The sequence below is a fragment of the Anomaloglossus baeobatrachus genome, chromosome 10, assembly GCF_048569485.1.
Source record: "Anomaloglossus baeobatrachus isolate aAnoBae1 chromosome 10, aAnoBae1.hap1, whole genome shotgun sequence".
NCBI lineage: Eukaryota > Metazoa > Chordata > Amphibia > Anura > Aromobatidae > Anomaloglossus > Anomaloglossus baeobatrachus.
Genome location: NC_134362.1, coordinates 58,479,292 through 58,501,386, shown reverse-complemented (window position 1 = coordinate 58,501,386; position 22,095 = coordinate 58,479,292). Strand labels below are relative to the sequence as shown.

At 50.1% G+C, this 22,095-nt stretch overlaps 1 protein-coding gene across 3 annotated transcripts in view; it reads right to left on the bottom strand.

Moving 5' to 3' along the window:
• LOC142254941 (synaptotagmin-2-like) overlaps positions 1–22,095 on the bottom strand; it is a 106,898-nt gene that overhangs the window by 60,901 nt on the left and 23,902 nt on the right. The window contains exon 1 of one of the 3 annotated variants that reach the window (XM_075326311.1): positions 7,685–7,865. The exons of the other annotated variants lie outside the window; for them this stretch is intronic. The gene's annotated coding sequence lies outside the window, so the exon portion shown is untranslated. Of the gene's footprint in view, positions 1–7,684; positions 7,866–22,095 lie in introns of those variants that run through there. 3 annotated transcript variants of the gene reach the window in all.

The following is a 22,095-nucleotide window of genomic DNA, read 5'->3' as shown; positions in this document are numbered from 1 at the left end:
TTTAATAAAGTCTTGTGCCATCTGGCAAGTTAAGAGTTACTATGTTTTTATTTATGTTGCTAAGAGCATTAAAGGGGTTGTCCAAATTTGTGATGAGTCTGCAGTCACTCTATGTGTCACTCTGTGACTGCAGCCTTCTGAATTCTCAGTGCGCACTCCTCACGCTGTCAGGATTCACTGGTGCTGGCGGTGACAGTGGGAGGTTATGAAGCTGCAAGTATGCGATTTACATAGATGTGGTCACGTGCTGAACAGACATGCTCAATGAAAATGAATTGACTGAGGCTGGACACATCAAATCAGAATGTGGCCAGAAGTGTACAAATCTCATACTTCTGCTCACATGATCGTCCACTATCTCCACTGGCACCGGCATACCCCGCCGCGCCCCCGATCCTCAATGCTGGCCCGCGGCGTGCCTGACAGCACCCTCCCCCCACCCGCTCCTCGCCTCAGAGATGCGTACCAGCAAATATTTTTTTACAAAAAAAGCACTGCCAAAAAGTACCGTATACCCAACTGTATTGCCAATCAAAGAAGCATTCATAGGGATTATAGTCTTTCCTGTGAAATGTTCCTCAGGGGTCGTGTACTCAAATGTCTAGTGGACCTCACACTTGCATAATTTTGAGATATTGGAGGTAGTGTAATCAGCTTGATGTAAGAGTTAATATTCTGTATGTATTGCATGGCATTTTATCCTGAAGCTTATTGCTAAAGGTTATAGCTCTTCTAAATTATTTTCTTATTGTCAGTGAGTGATAGTCACAGGGTATCTACAGCAGAACTTCATACTAGTGATGAGCGAGCACTCCCATGCTTGGGTGCTCGGTACTCGAATAAAGCAGGTGAGATGCTCAGATGGGCTCAACTAGAGTACCAAGTATAATGGAAGGCAATGGGAAACTCGAGCATTTTCCATAAGACCCTCCCGGGAGGTCTGGGGATCAGGAAAGTCACTGAAGTAGATGGAAACAGCGCTTAAATAGAATGGGAACAGCATGGGGAAGACACCTGGACACATCTCCGACTCCCAGGTCACTGCTAGGAATAATGTTGTCAGAGTATTACTCCAAATTTTTGTGACTGACAATAGGATATATAAAACAGAAGGTAACATGAATTTTACAGGAAAAAATGTCAGGAAACATCTTGTATATGATGCAAATTAAAAACGAGAAAAAGAAACTCCTCTTCCAGCCCTTAGGCTATGTGCGCGCGATCAGTGTTTGTTCAGACTTTCACGCAGCTGAATTTCTGCATGGATCCCACACCTCTGCTCACTTGCGTTTTTTCCGTGTGTTTTTGCCGCATGCATTTTTGACATGTTTTTGACGCAAGTGTTTTTATCTGAATAAAGTTGGTTGAAAGATATGAAGCAGAACAAACAGGAAGTTGACCGAGCAAAGTAATGTCCCACCACGTATATATTACACAATTGCACTCCTTTGTGCCTTTCATGTGGTACTAAAGGGTGTTAAGCCTGATTTAACTTAATAAAGAAAAAAATAATTTTTTTTAACCTCTTCACAACACTTGAGGTACTGGATACATCATGGATCGTGTCAGGGAAATCACCGCCACCTGCTGCGCTGAGCCGGCGGTGAGTCCTGCACATGTCAGCTGATTTGAACATCTGACATGTGCGCATTTCAGGCGCGGGTGGATCCACAATCCACCCGCGCCTGTTAATCCCTTAGACCGCTCTGTCAAAATGTGACAGTGCAATGTAAATTCCCGCCGTGGTAAGCTCGCACTCACCCACCACCATCGGAAGTCACGTGATATGCCATGGTAGCACAGGATCATTTGATGACTCCTGTAGCTATCATGACTCACTTCCTCTTACTGCCGGCAGACAGCTGGCTGTAAGAGGAAAGCAGCATTTCAGCAGTGCAGCTGTGATCTATAGAAATGCACAAGCGATCAGACTGCTGACCCTTATAGCCCCCTAGGGGAACTAGTAAAATAAAATAGTTAAAAAAAGTTTTAAAAAATAAAAAATATAAATAAAGAGTTCAAATCACCCCCATTCGCCCCATTAAAAATTAAAAGGTTAAAAAAATAAATATACACATTTGGTATTGCCGCGTTCAGAAATGCCCATACTATCAAAACATACAATCAATTAATCTGATCGGTAACTGATGTGGTATAGCAGCAAAAATTTCAAACCCCAAATTATGTTTTTTGATCACTGCAAAATTTGCGCAAAATGCAATAACAAGCGATCAAAATGTAGCATCTGTGTAAAAATGGTACCGTTAAAAGCATCAGCTTGAGACGCAAAAAATAAGCCATCCCTGAGCCCCAAGTCTCAAACAACGAGAATGTTACGGGTTTTGCAAAATGGTGCAAAAAGTGCACCACTTTTTTTGGACAAGCTTGTGAATTTTTTTTTTAACTCCTTAGATAAAAGTAAACCTAAACATGTTTGGTGTCTATGAACTCGTACTGACCTGACACATCACAATGACACATCAGTTTTATTAGATAGTGAACACTGTGAATAAAATATCCCAAAAACAATTGTGCAATCGCACTTTTTTTGCAATTTTTCCGCACTTGGAATTTTTTTGCTGCTTTCCAGTACACCATATGGTAAAGCTCATGGTTTTATTTAAAAAGTACAATTCGTCCCGCAAAAAATAAGCCCTTATATTGCAAGATTGACAGAAAAATAAAAAGAGTTACAGCTCTTGGAAGGAGGGGAGCAAAGAAAAACCAAAAAACAGAAAATCGTCCTGGGGTGAAGAGGTTAAAAAAGCCCCCCAATTTTTAATAACCAGTCAAGGTAAAGCAGACGGCTGCGGACTGATATTATCAGGCTGCTAAGGTCCATGGTTATTGGGCCCTTCCCAGCTCAAAAATAGCAGCCCACAGTCACCCCAGAATTGGCACTTCCCGATTGTCCTGGTGCGGTGGCAATCTTGGTAATGGTTTATGCAGTCGATGTCAGCTGTGTAATGTCAGCTGGCATCCCTTGTGTTAGTAATGGAAAGTTGTCTATCAGACTCTCCCAATACTAACCCAGTAAGTAAAAAAAACAAAAAACATCTTAGTGCCAACTTTTAATATGTTAAAAGGGTTATCCAGCAATCTTCAGTCAGTTACTCCATGTAACTGCATTCTTATGGATCTTCACAATGTAGGGTGCATGCTTTCAGGATTCCTGGCTCCAAGAGCAGGTAGTCATGATGTGACTGCAAATATGAGATTTGCATACTTCTGGCCACATTCAAACTAGATATGTTCAGCCTAGCTAAATTCACTTGTATTAAATGAGGCTGCACATGTCTAGCTGACACAAGACTGCATATATGCAAATTGCATAGTTGCCGTCATGCGCTCGCCTGCTCCTGTTGCCCTAGAATCCTGATAGTGCACATACTGTGCTGTGAGAGGATTCACAAGTCTGCAGTCATGCAGTGTGACTTTAGACTTACGGCCCAAGGGCTGGACAACCATTTAGTTCGTTTTTTGGTATATGGTGAGCGTACACTTGCATTGTAGGCAGTTCTGTCATTTCAATGGTGGTCATTTTGGCCCTTTCACAGTATATACAAATAACTAAGGTTGATTCTGATTCATATGTCTGTTTGTACTTGAGAAAGAAGCCTTGGAGCTTTGAAATGTGTTGTATGCCTTACATTACCAAAATAAAGATCATTGCTCATTGTGTTACTGTGTACAGTTCGTACTTCATTCTTCTGGATCTGTAACACCCCGGGATGTCATCTCTCCTAGCTTTAACTTGAAAACCTCAAATCTAATCATCTTCAACTGTCCTTTCGGTCCTTTACAAAAATCCTTCTAAGGCTCATTTCACAGACATCTGGCATTTCGGCGGATGTCGGATCCGGCACGCACGCAGTACAGTACATTCATTTACAGTAGAAGCGCGACACCATGCGGACAAATGCGGCTGTGCATGAAGCACACAGCCGCATGATGTTGCGCTTCCACTGTAAATGAATGTACTGTACTGCATGTGTACCGCCGAAACGCTGGATGTGGGAAACATGCTTAAGGCAGCCAAAAACTGATCTCTTGGTAGTAAAAAAGTTGCAACCATAAAAAAAGTGCAAATTACATTACAATAAAAAAATATTAACATTCATGCTCATGTGAGGATGCGAGACATTATGGTTTATACTCGGGAAAAATTTACAAAAATAAACGCGTTTCACATCCTGCAGGGGGTTTTTTTTACCAACCATAGGCTGTGTGCACATGGCGGCTGAGTTTTTCCTGCAAAAGACGCTTATGGATCACACAGGTGGCGTTTTTGCTAAAGTGTCCATTTTTACATGCCTTACATGGTTAATTTTTTAAACAAGTTGTATGCATTAATAGTGAGTAGAAGCCACCAGAAGATTGGTTAGGCCACTTCCTTAAGCAGATAAAATAAGTTCAAAATGACTGAAAATATGCACAGCAAGGTTTTTTTTACATTGCTGTTTATTCTTTTTGGAGTTTAGGGCCCAGGGTGATTTTACTGGAAATTTCCTGTGGATTGTACCCCTCACAACACAGTAGGAAAATAATGAACATGATGCACAGCAATGTATAAACAACTTGCTGTGCTTATGTTTTGTCTGTTGTAACTAGAGAGGAGCGAACTGAATGAGTAGAATCTGCTGAACCTGCTGTTCTCTTAACTATTCTTATCCTTAATGGTGACTTCACACACTTTTGCAAACAACATCAGCAGGTTTTTTTTGCAATTTTTGAACATTTTTTTAAGCCAAAGCCAGAAGTGTTTATATGTCCCCATTGTTCTTAAATCTACCTTTGGCTTAAAAAAATTAACAAAAATCATTACCTGGAAAATCCCATGCCACTACAGTGGTGCTGCAGTAATGTTGTACCGTACAAATCAACAAGACTGACGGCACCACCAGAGTGTTTGCAATGGAGCGGTGGTAGATTTGCTAAGACATTAGTGATACATATTTTTTTTACATTCTCCTCAAAGGGAATCTGTCGACAGGTTAATCAGAGAGCATAATGTAGAGACAGAGACCCTGATTCCAGTGATGTATCACTTACTATGCTGCTTGTTGTAGTTTTGATATAATCACTATTTTATCAGTAGGAGATAATCAATAGAGGACTAGTAAACCTGCTGCCATGTGGTCCTCCATATTCCTGAGCTCTGTATAACTCCGTCACCATTACAGATTAGCAGCTTTCTGCCTATGCACTGTGTACCCAGAAAGCTGTCAAACAGTGGAGTGGGCGAGGTTATACAGAGCACCCCTCGCAGATCAGCTGTTCTCGGTCCCAGCAGCAGGCAGACAGAAATGCTCAGTTCCGGCGCTGCTCCATCTTCTGATAGCGGCCGTGGCCAGGTACTGCACATCCCCCTCCTATTAATTGGAAGGGGAGGCGGATATGCAATATCCGTCTGAGGCCATTATCAGAAAACGGAATGGCTCCGAAACTAAGCATTTCCTACTGCCGGTACAGAGAACAGCTAATCAGAGAGGATAACAGGTGTTGGACCCTAGTAGATCAGACATTGGTGATCTATCCTCAATGTTAGAGTAGTGGACAAGCTCTTTAATTTTCTGACTTTTGACAAAAACCTAAGGCCTGCAATATCCTAGATCCATGCCCCTTCATACACCATAGATTTTAATAATACTTTGTGCTGTAAAATTTGGCACTGAACCTGGTTAACAAATATAAATAATAAACAAAGGAACTTAGTTTACAAGATATGCGGGATACAGGTAATACCGGATTATCTTACTAAGTGCCAATCTATTGTATTTAGCATGTACGTACGGCTGTTGAGCTGACCTTTCATGTTGGTGTAGTGTCTGCATAGAGCTGGTGTAGCGGCCCTGAACAGCTCAGGGTGCTACAAGGTTCTGCATCTCCATCAGTTTGCAGGGTCTACCCCCTTAGGGACCTAAAACCCCAGTGCCGGTAACACCAAAAACCCAGGTAATCCCAGTTTTCCCCAACAATTCCCCATAGAATGGTACCCAGCTAGAGTGGTACCAATGGATGGCCGCCTAGCGGTGGAGCAACTCCAGTCCACTAATTGACCAGGTGGGAGGGGCAGACTGTGGAGAGTAGTCAGAAGTGTGAACTGCAGTGACAGGGAGCAGACAAGCGACATCCTGACTCGGGTTAACGGTGACCTGGTACCCAGGAGAGGTAGTTGCCGGTGGAGTACGGTGGAGTACTCCCAGAACTACGCACCGACGGGGTACAGGACCCTAGGACAGGAAAGAGCTTCAAGACGACCTGTTAACACCTGCACAGCAAAGGGGACCATCAAGGACCTTGCTGAACCTAAACAATCCGAAGACTCAGTAGCAAAGGGAGAACCAGGGACTGGACCAGAGACTCCAAACCCACAGGGTTCACGCTACCGTCAGGCGGACAGAAGTGGACAAACCACAGACCAAGAACCCCCTGTGTTACATACCACAGGAACCCACTTACCAGAGACAGGTGCAGGGGAGAGAAGGTACCAGAGAACCAGACTGGCACTGGGACGAAGGGGACCTGGAGGCAAAACCAGCAGGCCTCGGGCAACCAGTTAACATCTAAAGTGAGAAAAACAGTTGCACTGAACACCTGTCTGGACTCCTTCTTCCAACGTCCACACACGCGCTGGGGTAATACCCTACTAGCGGATGGCCCAAGTCATCAGAGCTGCACATTCCATCAGCCCCAGCAAAACCTGCAGCGGCGGCTCCCTACACTTAGCCGCAACACCACAAGTGGCGTCACGAATAACTTTATTCACCAATCCCCTGTAAATATCCCCCATTACAAAAAGGGCCCAGGGCACGGAACCGGGTAATGGCCACCATCGTGACATCCCCGGAACATACACTATCCGGAACCGAGTACCCCATATCCCTGGGTGCTACACTGGCTCTAAGGACTTGTACTCTGGGAGGTGTAGTCTTTATATTACAAGTAGTAGAGAAAAATTATCTAAAACAATATACAGTATGTCTCCCAGTGCCCAAAATGCAGAGTCAATAGGTTGTTGGGCTATTTCATCTACGAGCTAGAAACATAAGCTCTGGGCTGGAAAACATATGTAAAAAATAAATAAATGTATAATACAAGAAGCTCTGTCATGTTCAGGATCATGGATACATTTGTTTTATAACTAGTTTATATTTTGTAAATACAAAGTTTCTTGATACATTGTAACAAACAATGATTTGAGTTCAAGGTTCCGTTGGGGAGATGTCCTCAAGATACTGAATGTCAGAAGATCATTCTGGACTAATTTACTGGAGCCTGACAAGTGAAGAGGACTCTAAATAATGCGGAGTTAATGTTAATAATCACAGTCTTTATTTTTAGCGTGAAATGCATTTAATTTTTGGAACAAGGCATCCCTCAGGTGTAAAGAAGCTTCAGTCTGAAACCTGAAACCTTAATACTATAGAGACAGTCAGTAAACTAAGTCCATATATATGAAATTATCTTCGCGTGACAAGCAAATTAGCCGTATCTTCACCTGGCATGTAACATCTCCAGCTCTTGGCTAGATACATAACTTTGGACACATCTAGATATCAACAGTAGATAGATAGATAGATATGATTGGGTTGTTTCTAGAACATACGCATTAGTTTCTGCAAATTTAATTGAAATGCATGCAACAATATTTCTGTAACAAATACGCCATGTGTGAACATACCTCAACTTTCTGCTTGATCATTTGCTCATTATTTTCCAAGTTCTGTTATATTTAAAGCTCAGAATCCAAAGAATATTAGCAGTAATGGTAGAATTTAGGAGTCGGAGTTTCTTCCAGTGGAGACATCTCGGCACTTATGCTATGAAGAGTTTTGCAAGTTACAAGCCCACTCCTTCTAAAATGTCACAGTACCTGCAAAACCTGACTCCAGCAAATGTCAGTGCCTTACGGAGCTATAACAGCATACTTTTCTTTTTTCTGTTTAATTGTTTAGAGCTATGTACCATGTGTGTCTATTCAGAGGACCTTATCTCCAGCAATCTTGTTTATTTAAGCCAGCTTAATCAGAGGAAAGGCGAAAACGCCCATCAAGTACACTAAGGTATTCTAAAGATCAATTTCATTTATATCCTTTAACCATTGAAGACTTTAAGAAAATATAAATATACTATTGAACAATATGTGCATCCAGCAATATAACCATCAAACCACCGTCCACCACAATAAATCCTAATAAAAATGATATGGGGATCTGACAGAGTTTATAGAATTTTGGTAGAGAGGTTCAGATCTTAAGTGCCAGAATGTTCTTGGTATTCCCTATACCTCCAAGAATAAATATTAACGAATGAGATCACTACAAAAAATGTTAATTATTAATTCCAGGCCTGAGATTAAACAATAGAACAGATCTGAGGCCTCTTTCACACGTCTGTGCAAAATGTGTGTTTTGCACGGTCCATGGTGTAGTACGTATGTGTGTACGCATGTGTGTGCATGTGTATGTGTGTGCATGTGTCTGTGTGTTTGCATGTGTCTGTGTGTGTGCATGTGTGTGTGTGCATGTGTCTGTGTGTGTGCATGTGTCTGTGTGTGTGTGCATGTGTCTGTGTGTGTGTGCATGTGTCTGTGTGTGTGTGCATGTGTCTGTGTGTATGTGCATGTGTCTGTGTGTATGTGCATGTGTCTGTGTGTGTGTGCATGTGTCTGTGTGTGTGTGTGCATGTGTCTGTGTGTGTGTGCATGTGTCTGTGTGTGTGTGCATGTGTCTGTGTGTGTGTGCATGTGTCTGTGTGTGTGTGCATGTGTCTGTGTGTGTGTGCATGTGACTGTGTGTGTGTGCATGTGACTGTGTGTGTGTGCATGTGTCTGTGTGTGTGTGTGTGCATGTTTCTGTTCAGCGTGTGCTATCATTGTAATGTCCGTGTGACTTCCGCATAGCACATGGACAGCATGAACTTCTATACTCACCTGTCCACGGTGCTGCTGTGTCTGGCACTGCTGGTGCTTCCGGGTCCACAGTGTAGTGAATATTCATTAGCATAATGAGCAGGCCTGGAAGCAAGTGACAGCAGCACTGGATACATGTGAGTATAGAAAATAATTTTATTTCACAGGCACGTGTTTTCTCCGGTACGTTTCACATGGATCACATCAGTGTGTGGTCCATTTCACATCAGTGCTGCTAGAGAAATGTCACCATGTGAACAACATGGACACACGCGTGCGCCACACAGACACGCGTCCGTGTGAAAACATGGATATGAGTGCATACCCATTGATTTTAATGGGTCTACATGTGTCCGTGTCTCCGCTACGTGTAAAAACAGACGTCATACATACCAGAAACACGGACGTGTGAAGGAGGCCCAATGCTATGTGTAAACGCTGCAGTTTTGTTTCTTCAGAAAAAACACACCCTCTGGCAGAAAAACGCTTAGAAATTGCATGTTTTTTTGCCGCATTTCGGTGCGTTTTCGGGCACGTTTTTGTCCATGCGTTTTTTTTCATTATATTCAATGGTAAAACTCAGGTCAAAAACGCAGAAAGAATTGCTATGCTGCTTTTTTCTGCAACCAAATATGCAAGGAAAAAAGAAGCAACGTGCGCACAGCCTTTCTGAATTCTCATAGACTTTGCTGAGGAAGGAAATGCATGCAATTTAGGGCAACAAACTGCACCCAAAACTGCACCAAAACTGCATAAAAAATTGCACCATGCGCACAGGGACTAAGAAAGTTTTTTCCCTTTTATTTCAAATTAGATCTTGATAAATAGGTCACAGATTCTGATAACAAGTGAACACGCTGAGTATTTGGTGCAGAACTTTTCTGCATCAAATCTGCACATTCTTGCTGAATAATGCACCAAAAACTGCAGTGTGTTTTTGTGTCATGTGTTTTTTTAGTGAAGTCAATGGCTGCAAGTGCTAAAAAACGAACCAACAGTATGACATGCTGCAGATTATTTTGCATCAAGTCTGCAAGGACAAAATAAGCAACGTGTGTACAACACTTCAGAATTCTCATTGACTTTGCTGGCATAAGGATAGACATGCAGATATGCTGCAATCTGCACCAAATCTGCAGCAAATCTACATTAAAAAAAACTCAGGTAAGTATCCACGATCAGGACTCATTGCGTCCTGGATGCAGCGGGTCCTGACCTGCGGATCCGCGAGTCTCCTCTGCAGGAGAACGCAGGAGACTGCAACTGCCCGTACCCACGATCAGGGTTCGGTGCGCTGCAGTCACCTCACTGTGTTCTCCCTATGGATGACGCATGCGAATCCGCAGCAAACAATTGACATGCTGCGGTCTGGAAAGACGCACCGTAGGTCCGTGTTTGCTGCGGAAAAAACAAGCACAGAGGGCACGGGATTTCTAGAAATTCCATCCACTGTGCCTGTACTGTACAATGCAGAGTTTTGGACGCAGCGAAAACACGCTACATCCAAAACGCTGCTAACACTAATCGTGGACACACACGCTAAGGGGTACTTTGCACACTATACAAGCCGATGCTTGCGATGCCGAGCACGATAGTCCCCGCCCCCGTTGCAGTAATATCTTGTGATAGCTGCCGTAGCGAACATTATCGCAACGGCAGCTTCACACGCACTTACCTGCCCTGCGACGTCGCTCTGGCAGGCGACCTGCCTCCTTCCTAAGGGGGCGGGTCGTGCAGCGTCACAGCGACGTCACACGGCAGGCGGCTAATAGAAGCGGAGGGGCGGAGATGAGCGGCCATAAACATCCCGCCCACCTCCGTCCTTCCGCATAGCCGGCGTGAGATGCGGTAACGCAGGTAAGCTAATGTTCCTCGCTCCTGCGGCTTCTCACACAGCGATGTGTGCTGCCGCAGGAACGAGGAACAACATCGTACCGTCGCTGCAGCGAAATTATGAAAATGTCGGACACTGCACCGATGATACGATTACGACACTTTTGCGCTCGTTAATCATATCGAAAAGGATTTACACACTACGATATCGACAGCGACGCCGGATATGCGTGACTTTCGATTTGACCCCACCGACATCGCAGCTGCGATGTCGTAGTGTGCAAAGTACCCCTAAAGGCCCTGTTACACACAGAGATAAATCTGTGGCAGATCTGTGGTTGCAGTGAAATTGTGGACAATCAGTGCCAGGTTTGTGGCTGTGTACAAATGGAACAATATGTCCATGATTTCACTGCAACCACAGATCTGCCAAAGATTTATCTCTGTGTGTGACAGGGCCTTAAGGCCTCGTCTGGCTCAGAGATTTCCAGCAGCAAAAAAAAAAACAAAAACATGAAATCTGCAGTGCTCCAAAGTACAAAGAGAGCCATTGAAATCTGTGGAGTTTGTCAGTTTACATAAAAAAGCACCAGAGGTGAGAAAAGTCTTGGTGTTGCACATATCTGTTAATAAGGCTTATTTTTTATAGCAAAATAATTACAAAACTTGCAACTGAGCCCCCTATGCAACTGTGAAGCCAGCCGAAGGTCTTAAAAAGATAAAATTGAAAATCTGCTGCATACATACATACAGACAGACACAGCTCTGCTGCATACAGACAGACAGACACACAGCTCTGCTGCATACAGACAGACACACACAGGTCTGCTGCATATAGACACACACAGCTCTGCTGCATATAGACACACACAGCTCTGCTGCATATAGACAGACACACACAGCTCTGCTGCATACAGACAGACACACACATCTCTGCTGCATACAGACAGACACACACACCTCTGCTGCATACAGACAGACACAGCTCTGCTGCATACAAACAGACACAGCTCTGCTGCATACAGACAGACAGACACAGCTCTGCTGCATACAGACAGACACAGCTCTGCTGCATACAGACAGACAGACACAGCTCTGCTGCATACATACAGACAGACACAGCTCTGCTGCATACAGACAGACACAGCTCTGCTGCATACAGACAGACAGACACAGCTCTGCTGCATACAGACAGACAGACACACTCGGCTCTGCTACAGACAGACAGACACACACACTCGGCTCTGCTACAGACAGACACACTCGGCTCTGCTACAGACAGACACACTCGGCTCCTCTACAGACAGAGACACGCGGCTCTGCTACAGACAGACACACGCGGCTCTGCTACAGACAGACACACGCGGCTCTGCTACAGACAGACACACGCGGCTCTGCTACAGACAGACACATGCGGCTCTGCTACAGACAGACACACGTGGCTCTGCTACAGACAGACACACGTGGCTCTGCTACAGACAGACACACGCGGCTCTGCTACAGACAGATGTGATGCCCTGGGCAAGCCAGGGGTCACAGGTCACAACACCACACACACCCCACATTCCCTACAGGTACACCAGCTAACCTACAAATCCTTGTTGCCTTCCTCCAGGGGCTGGTGTTCACACCAGGGGGTGGAGCCAGGCGGTTGGTGTCCACCCACCAAGGAGTACACAGCCCTGGAGGCAGGAAGAACCAGGCAGATAGAGTTTGGAGGAGGAAGTGGAAGGAGAAGATTAGCCCAGGCAGGGCTAGAGTGCAGTTCAGTTTAGGAGGAGGAAGTGAAAGGAGTAACAACAGAGTGTAGCTCAGGAGGGAGCTAGAGTGAAGTGAAACAACAGTGGAAGTGACAGAAAGCCTGAAGTTGGTCTGTGGCTGTGTGCCCAGACGGAGTCAGCAAGGTCAGCAGACGGCGGTGAAGGTCTGCAGTGGGACTGTCTGGAGGTTGCTGGAAGGACCACGGAGGCTGTGTGCCCGGGGGCCTTTGACGGCAAAGGTCCAACCACAACGGGGAAACACTGCCACCGCCAAGGCACCAGTTTCCCAGGGCCGGCGCCTGCGGGCAAAGTGTGGAGCTCCTCCGGCCCAGATTGTAGTCGGGGAGCGGGTAACCGGTGGGAATCCATCGCTACCAAACAGACATTTCAAAGGTGCAGGGAAGAGACCGTCACCGCTAACTGCAGGGAACCGCAGCACCGTGAACCGTCCGAGGGACCCGTCCAACCAGCCGTTTGTTTACCGAGAACTGTGTCGTGTTTACTGGCTGAGTGAGTACCTCAGTGCCGCAAGGCACAGCGCTGCCCCTGCGCCCCTGCACCTCACTGGGCCCCGGGATCACCAACCCCTACCCACGGAGGGACAACACAACAACTGGCTGCTCCGCCTCACCATCCCTGGGACCCCCATATAGAGCAGCGGTGGTGTACACTCAATCACCACAACCGTGGGTGGCGTCACGGACAATAGACTTTATTTCCCCACAACACCAACCCCTTTTCACTCACGGGCGAGGAGTGCCGCTCGAGAACCCCCGGGATCCGGCCTACAGCTCGAGCCACCACTGAGCAGCAGCGGCCGGACCCGAACAGTGGGGGTGAGCGTAGTGTGCTGACACCCTCCTCCCCGCCCGCGACAACTTGGCGCTGTGAACAGGATCCTACCGCTCTGCCATTGGGTAGAGGTGCGCCTTGTGACCGCCGGAGGTATCCGGCTGAAAATTTCCAGAAGTCGCCATCTTTGGCGCGAAAAGTTCCCGCTCGAGCGTCTTCTCGAGCAGCAGAGGCGCGAAGGCCAGAACTCCGCCCTGAGAGGGGAGTGGCCGGAAAGAAGCTAAGGGGGACGGAAGCAAGATGTCTGCGCCCGACGGAGCCGCTGTAGGAGCGGCGGTCGCAGCCGCAGTGGCACCCGCGGATGGGAATGGGCCTGCCCAGGTCCCGGCCGCAGTGGCGGGAGGTGCCGCGGTCCCCGCACTCGCTCAGGTCATGCCGTTCTCCTTGCCCTATGCGCCCGGAGCTGCCTGGCTGCCGCAGTATGACGGGAAACCGGATGCCTTACAGGCCTTCCGGAAGAAGCTTGGCCCGTTGCTGGAGCTGTACCCCCTGACCGATAAGCAACGTGCAGCGATAGTGCTGGGCCAGCTAACCGGTGCGGCGGAGCAGGAGGCGGAGAGCTGGGCCGAGGAGGACCGGCTCTCTGTAGCCACCATCTTTGAGAAACTACAGACTGCCTTTGAGACCCGGACTGAAGCTGAGCTGAGGATGCAGTTCTACCAGTGCCGACAACGGACTACCGATAGCATTCGAGACTATGCTTTACGGTTGCAAACCGCCCTCCGCACGCTAAAGCGGGTGAATCCTATTAATGAGGCGGATAGCAACAAGATGTTAACAGAGCAATTTGCGCAGGGGATGAGGTCCCCTGAGGATCGTAAACAACTCTGGCTGTGGGCCCTGGAACACCCTGATGTGGACTTTGCCGTGTTAAAGGAGCGGGCCATTAAAGCACTACAGCCCCCGGCCTCCGAGGCCCTGGAGCCAGCCCCGTGGCCCATCGAGACGGCTCCTGTGGTGGTGGCCCCTGCTCTACCAACCTCTTCCACATCCACCGCCCCAAGCAGTACTATGGAGGAGCTGGCAGCCCAGGTCCGTCGCATGGACGGAGACCTCGCCAAGATTTTTGCCGCACTGCAACCGTTGACCAACCCTCAGCCTTCAGCACCGATACAGCTTGCTGACAGCCCTGAAGATGTCCCCTGGATGCAGCGGAGAAGTGCTAACCAACCGCGGAGCAGGCCTCCAACCTGCTACAAGTGCCGTAAGCCTGGGCATTACTTTCGAGAGTGCCCGTTAAACGAGCAACCCCTGGGGCCCCGGGCCAATCCTCAGGAGTAGAACCTCGTGGCCCCTCGGACTGGCGGGATCGGTATATCGGGGCTCGACCCATCATTCCCGTGGTTGTGGACGGCATACCGGTGATGGCTCTCTTGGACACTGGATCCCAGGTAACCACCATACCATATAACTTGTACCAGCGGTATTGGGGGACGGACGAGCTGGCACCCCCAGATACTAGTATAACGCTGATTGCTGCTAATGGACTCCCACTGACTCAAGTGGGGTATAAACAGGTGGCCATGACAGTGGGGCAAGCTGAACTGCAACACCAGGGTATGATTGTGATCATGAATGAGCCCAGTGATCATAACCCGAAGATAGTGCTAGGAACCAATGTGATGGAGCACTGTATGGGTGATGTGTTGGCCCTACTGCAGCAGCTGGCCGCCACGGCGGCGGGGAGCCGACAGAGGGCTGTGCAGCGTAAGATTCGAGCCTTGATGTACCGCCAGCATGTAAATTCAACAGGAGGAGAGATTGGTGGAGTGAGAGTGATGGATGTGGCGCCGTTGCTTGTGCCCCCTAGAAGTGAGATGATGATTTGGTGTAGGGCAGCAGTAGGGCCTCAGGGGCGTGACTACCCTGCCATGATGGAGCCCATGCCCTCCGAGCACTGGCCCACCGTAGTGGCCGCCCGAGGGGTGGTAGACGTGAAAAAGGGGAGGGTGCCCGTGAGAGTGCTGAATTGTGGGGAGGAAGAAGTCAGGCTTCCCCGGTATGCTACCATTGCCAAACTACTCACCCTAGACCCCCATACCATCCACGGAACCAGTCTCTCGGTCTCCCCACCTACTACCGGCACTTCCCCGCCGCAGGGGGAGGTAAAAGAGTGGCACCAACAGCTACATGTGGGCACTGATGACACCCCTACACATCACAAAGCAGGGGTATACAGGGTGGTGCAGGAGTATGAACAGGTTTTCAGTAAACACCCACTAGACTTTGGGCAGATCAAAGGGGTCCAACATCACATCCCCACTGGTGAACACCCCCCTATCAAAGAGAGGTATAGGCCTATTCCCCCAGCACATTACCAGTGTGCCAAAGATATGTTGCGGAATATGAAGGAGGCAGGGGTTATTCGGGACAGCTGTAGTCCCTGGGTCGCTCCGTTGGTACTGGTCAAGAAGAAGGATGGTACCATGCGGATGTGTGTGGACTACCGGAAGATTAATCAGATAACCCATAAAGATGCCTACCCGCTACCCCGTATTGAAGAATCGTTGGCCGCACTGCGAACTGCAAACTACTTCTCCACCCTTGACCTCACCAGTGGGTACTGGCAAGTAGCCGTGGCCCCGGAAGACCGGGAGAAAACCGCCTTCACCACCCCGATGGGACTCTGCGAATTTAATAGTATGCCGTTTGGGCTGTGCAATGCCCCAGGAACCTTCCAACGGCTGATGGAGTGCTGTCTGGGACACCTAAACTTTGAAACCGTCCTGCTGTACTTGGACGATGTGATTGTTTACTCCCAGACGTATGAAGCCCATCTGGAGCACCTGGCCGAGGTGTTCGCGTTCCTTGCCAAATACGGGATGAAGTTAAAGCCCTCTAAGTGCCACCTGCTGAAACCCAGAGTACAGTACTTGGGGCATGTAGTGAGTGCAGAAGGTGTTGCCCCCGACCCTGAGAAGATCACTGCCATACAGGACTGTCCAAGGCCAACCACCGTAAGGGAAGTCAGGCAGTTTCTGGGTCTGGTGGGGTACTACCGGCGCTTCATCAAGGGATACACGAAGATGGCTGCCCCCATGTAAGACCTCCTCGTGGGACAGACCAAGGGTGGTAGACCCATCGGAGCCCCACTGGTATGGGAGAACGGGCATGAGGAATCCTTCCGTCAGCTGAAGGCGGCCTTGACCGGAGAAAAGGTCCTGGCGTACCCGGACTACGGCTGCCCATTCATCCTCTACACAGATGCCAGCAATGTGGGCCTGGGGGCAGTCCTGTCCCAGGTCCAGGAAGGAAAGGAGAAGGCGATTGCCTATGCTAGTCGAAAACTCCGGCCGACCGAAAGGAACCCTGAGAACTACAGCTCTTTCAAGCTCGAGCTCCTGGCACTGGTGTGGGCTATCACCGAGCGGTTCCGCCACTACCTAGCCGCCGCAAAGTTCACCGCTTTCACGGATAACAATCCGTTGACTCACCTGGACACGGCCAAGCTGGGTGCGTTAGAACAGCGGTGGGTAGCCAGACTAGCCAACTACGACTTCACCATCAAATATAGAGCCGGTCGTGTCAACATTAATGCTGATGCCCTTTCTCGAATGCCCCACCTGTTAGAAAGTGGATGCGAGGATGATGACCTTGAGGAGATCGAGTTGCCAGCATTCCACCGGCCATCAGTTGAGAAGATCCATGTCCATCAACAACGGGTGAACCTGGATCCGCTGCCCAGTCAGAAGTGGCAGGAAGCTCAAAATCAGGCGCCTGCTGTCCGCCTAGTCAAGACCCTGGTGGAGCAGGGTGCTGCCGGGATGGACCATGCCGCCCCGGCGGAAGCCCAACGCTTGTGGAAGGAACGGACCCGGTTGTACCTACATCAGGGGCGGCTGTACCGGGAGCTGATCAACCCGAAGACCCATGAGAAGATCCGCCAGTTGGTTATTCCCCAAGCTGATGTACCCACCGTTCTGCAGGCGTATCATGATGGTGCCGGCCACTTCGGGTGGAAGAAGCTGGAGATGCTGTTGAGAGAGCGGTTCTATTGGAGTGGGATGCGGGAATCGGTGGAGGCCTGGTGTCGGGAGTGCGGTCCTTGCACGTTGAGGAGGAAGGATGAAGCCAGCCAGAAGGCCCCCCTTCGCCCCATCGTTACACACCAACCGCTGGAGCTGGTCGCCTTGGACCATGTGAAGCTCACCCCCAGCCGAAGCGGGTACACCTACGCTCTGACCATAGTAGACCATTACTCCCGGTTCATGGTGGTTGTCCCGGTCAAGGACTTAACCGGCCGTACCGCCGCGAGAGCGTTCCAGGCTTACTTCTGTCGGCCCCATGGATACCCTGAGAAGGTGCTCACCGACCAAGGTCCAGCCTTTGAGGCGGAGGTATTCCATGAGTTCTGTCAGCTGTATGGCTGCAAGAAGATCCGGACCACACCTTACCATGCCCAAACCAACGGTATGTGTGAGAAGATGAACCATCTGGTCCTTGGTCTCCTCAAGACGTTGCCATTGGAGGAGCGGAATCTGTGGCCGGAGAAGCTGCCTGACCTGGTCGATATGTACAATAACATCCCGTCAAGCTCAACGAAGTGCACCCCAGCGTATCTGATGAGGGCTCGGCCTGGCCGGCTGCCAGTGGACCTGGAAATAGGACTGGAGGCCCCAGAGGCACTCCCCGCAACGGCTGAATGGGACGCCCAGAGGAGGGTGCAGTACCGACAGATTCAGGAATATGTGGAAAAGAACCTGGGTCAGAGTCGAGAACGGCAGGAGCGGCACTTCAATCAGAAAGCGGCTGCCGGCCCTTTCCAGCCGGGAGAAATGGTGTTGAAGCGGAAGAGAAAAACCCATAAGCTGGATGATCAATGGGAACAAACCCCATACGTCATCCAACCCACAAGATGGGAAGATGGAAAGGCTTACCAGATCAGTCGTGACCAAGGAGGCACCTTGGCCACGGTTTCCCGGGACCATTTGAAAAGGTGCCCACCAGCATTGAGGACAATGGTTGAAGCACCAGTCCCTCCCCCAGTGGAGAAGGCAGAAGAGGTAATCCACACTGTGATGGGTGACTTCCCAGCAAACTGGCCTACGCAGAACGGCGCGGTGATTCTTCCAGTGATACTGTTCCCACAACCTGTGGATGAAGAAGTGGTGGAAGCGGTCAACCGTGAGCCAGAACCAGTGCCAGTGCCCAGGGATGAACCTATGCCCAGCTCCCCTATGCCTCCGCATGCCCCACACGATAGCCGGGAGGAGGAACCAATTGTTCCCTCTGCCCCATTGCCTAGCCCCACTGACACCGGACCCCGGAGGTCCACCCGTTCCAACCTAGGTAGACCCCCACTTAGGTACAGGGAGACCGTCCTTTAGAGAGGGGATCAGAAGGCAGTTATGAGAGTTGTCTGGTTTAAAAGTGTTTAAAAGTTTGAAAGATGATGAAAAATGATGATACCGAAAAGTCACCAGATTGTCTTTGTGATTGAACCGGCCGGAGCCGGCACCGTTGTCCCCGTGGGGACCGTTTGAAAAGTTGTTGCATGGGAACTATCCGTGGACAAGCCCGTGAACTTGCAGGGCACCCACAAACGTTAAGTGGCTTGTAAATATGTTGTTTACCGTTACCGTTTCCGCAATGCCGCCTCCGGAGAGGCAGGTTGGAGGGAGGGCCCTCAGCAGAGCAGGCTGGGGCCCAGCCACCAAAGGAACCGGTGGCTACCCTCTGGAGGGGAAGGACAGATCCCACTCGGGTACCGTGTGCTGGACTGTGGGTCAAGGGGTGCTGCCTGGGCTTTAGGGGCAGCATCAGGGCCAGGTTGCTTGGGTGGGAGAGAGCGGAAACCGTAACCGTAAACCGTTATGCAACGTTAAAGAAATGTGCCTCCCGTTTTGGGAAGAGTTATTATTAAAAATGTACATAATTTACCGTTTACCATGTTATACCCTTTTATGCTTACAGAAAAGAAAAAGGAAAATAAAACCGGTGTTGGACGGGCAGCCCGAGGACGGTCTGCGTTTTGCTAAGGGAGAATGTGACGCCCTGGGCAAGCCAGGGGTCACAGGTCACAACACCACACACACCCCACATTCCCTGCAGGTACACCAGCTAACCTACAAATCCTTGTTGCCTTCCTCCAGGGCCTGGTGTTCACACCAGGGGGTGGAGCCAGGCGGTTGGTGTCCGCCCACCAAGGAGTACACAGCCCTGGAGGCAGGAAGAACCAGGCAGATAGAGTTTGGAGGAGGAAGTGGAAGGAGAAGATTAGCCCAGGCAGGGCTAGAGTGCAGTTCAGTTTAGGAGGAGGAAGTGAAAGGAGTAACAACAGAGTGTAGCTCAGGAGGGAGCTAGAGTGAAGTGAAACAACAGTGGAAGTGACAGAAAGCCTGAAGTTGGTCTGTGGCTGTGTGCCCAGACGGAGTCAGCAAGGTCAGCAGACGGCGGTGAAGGTCTGCAGTGGGACTGTCTGGAGGTTGCTGGAAGGACCACGGAGGCTGTGTGCCCGGGGGTCTGGAACAGTATACAAAGGGCAGTCAGCACCAGGGCAGGGGCCTTTCGGATCCCGGCAAGGCTTGGAGTCGCCGTAAATTGCCAAATCCGTTAGTGAAGGGGACGACTGTCTCCCAACAAGCAAGTCCTGATTGACGGCAAAGGTCCAACCACAACGGGGAAACACTGCCACCGCCAAGGCACCAGTTTCCCAGGGCCGGCGCCTGCGGGCAAAGTGTGGAGCTCCTCCGGCCCAGATTGTAGTCGGGGAGCGGGTAACCGGTGGGAATCCATCGCTACCAAACAGACATTTCAAAGGTGCAGGGAAGAGACCGTCACCGCTAACTGCAGGGAACCGCAGCACCGTGAACCGTCCGAGGGACCCGTCCAACCAGCCGTTTGTTTACCGAGAACTGTGTCGTGTTTACTGGCTGAGTGAGTACCTCAGTGCCGCAAGGCACAGCGCTGTCCCTGCGCCCCTGCACCTCACTGGGCCCCGGGATCACCAACCCCTACCCACGGAGGGACAACACAACAACTGGCTGCTCCGCCTCACCATCCCCGGGACCCCCATATAGAGCAGCGGTGGTGTACACTCAATCACCACAACCGTGGGTGGCGTCACGGACAATAGACTTTATTTCCCCACAACACCAACCCCTTTTCACTCACGGGTGAGGAGTGCCGCTCGAGAACCCCCGGGATCCGGCCTACAGCTCGAGCCACCACTGAGCAGCAGCGGCCGGACCCGAGCAGTGGGGGTGAGCGTAGTGTGCTGACACCCTCCTCCCCGCCCGCGACACAGACACACGCGGCTCTGCTACAGTCAGACACACGCGGCTCTGCTACAGTCAGACACACGCGGCTCTGCTACAGACAGACACATGCGGCTCTGCTACAGACAGACACACGCGGCTCTGCTACAGTCAGACACACGCGGCTCTGCTACAGACAGACACATGCGGCTCTGCTACAGACAGACACATGCGGCTCTGCTACAGACAGACACACGCGGCTCTGCTACAGACAGACACACGCGGCTCTGCTACAGACAGACACATGCGGCTCTGCTACAGACAGACACATGCGTCTCTGCTACAGACAGACACATGCGTCTCTGCTACAGACAGACACAGTCGGGTCTGGGGGGCCCACACACGCGGCTCTGCGGGGCCCACACACGGGGCTCTGCGGGGCCAGGGCATAGATCTCGGGGGGGAGGAGAAGCCCATACAGCTCATAGGGGACCATAAATCGGGGGGGTGGGGAGGGCATATACCGCTCAGGTCACGGAGGAGGGGGCCCACAGTCACACAGCGCCAGAGAGAAGCGCTGTGCTGAGGGTCGCTGGCTGGCAATGCGCCTCCTGGCTCCTTCATCTGTGGGACTGAGCAGGACGCCGGGCGGTAGCTCCGCCCACAGATGAAGTTCAAAACAGGAGGTCTGCACGCCTTAAAGGGATGGCGCTGCAGATTACTGCCGTGTACTGCGGTCCCCGGAACTCGCCCCGGGGGCAGCAGAACTGACAGCGAGTGGGCCCCGGCCAAGGGGCAGCAGAACTGACAAGGCCGAGTGGGCCCCCCCCGGCTCTCCAGGGCCCCAGCATTTGCCCGGGTGTGCCGCATGTTGACGCCAGCCCTGAACACCATAGAATGCTGTTGGCTTAGGCTATGTTCACATTTCTGTTGTTTTGCATCAGTCACAATCCGTCGCCTTGAGGAATTATAGTATCCTGCAAAATATTTAGCAGGAAACCGTTTTTTCCCCATAGACTTCTATTAGAGACAGATTGTGACTGATGGCCCTGCGTTGCATCCGCCACCTGACGATCAGTCGTTTACTGACTGACCGTCAGGCGGGTGGAACGCTGAATGTAACTTTTTTTGTGCAGCGGATTGTTTTTTTACTGTGAGCATGCGCACAGTAAAAAACGATGATCCGCTGTAAATGCAGTTCCAGTTCCAGCGGCCTGAACGATTAGCTGATCACCCTGCGGCCGGCTGTGAACGATCAGCTGATCACCCGGGCGGCAGCTTTTGTGAGCAATCAGCTGATGTCCCGGCGGCCGGCTTTTCTGAGCAGTCAGAAAAACTGCTCAGAACTTCATTCTGACAGACTGCTTCCTATTCTCTCACAGACTCACCTGCCCCCTCCCACCAGGTAGTCTAGTCCCTGGGTTCTCTCTGCCCACTGGGTGGCCCTCCCACTAGCCCTGGTGTGAGTGGCAACTGGGATTTTTAGGTGTGTGTTTCTATTGCTGGCACTGGTGTTACAGTTCCCAGGGGGTAGGTCCTG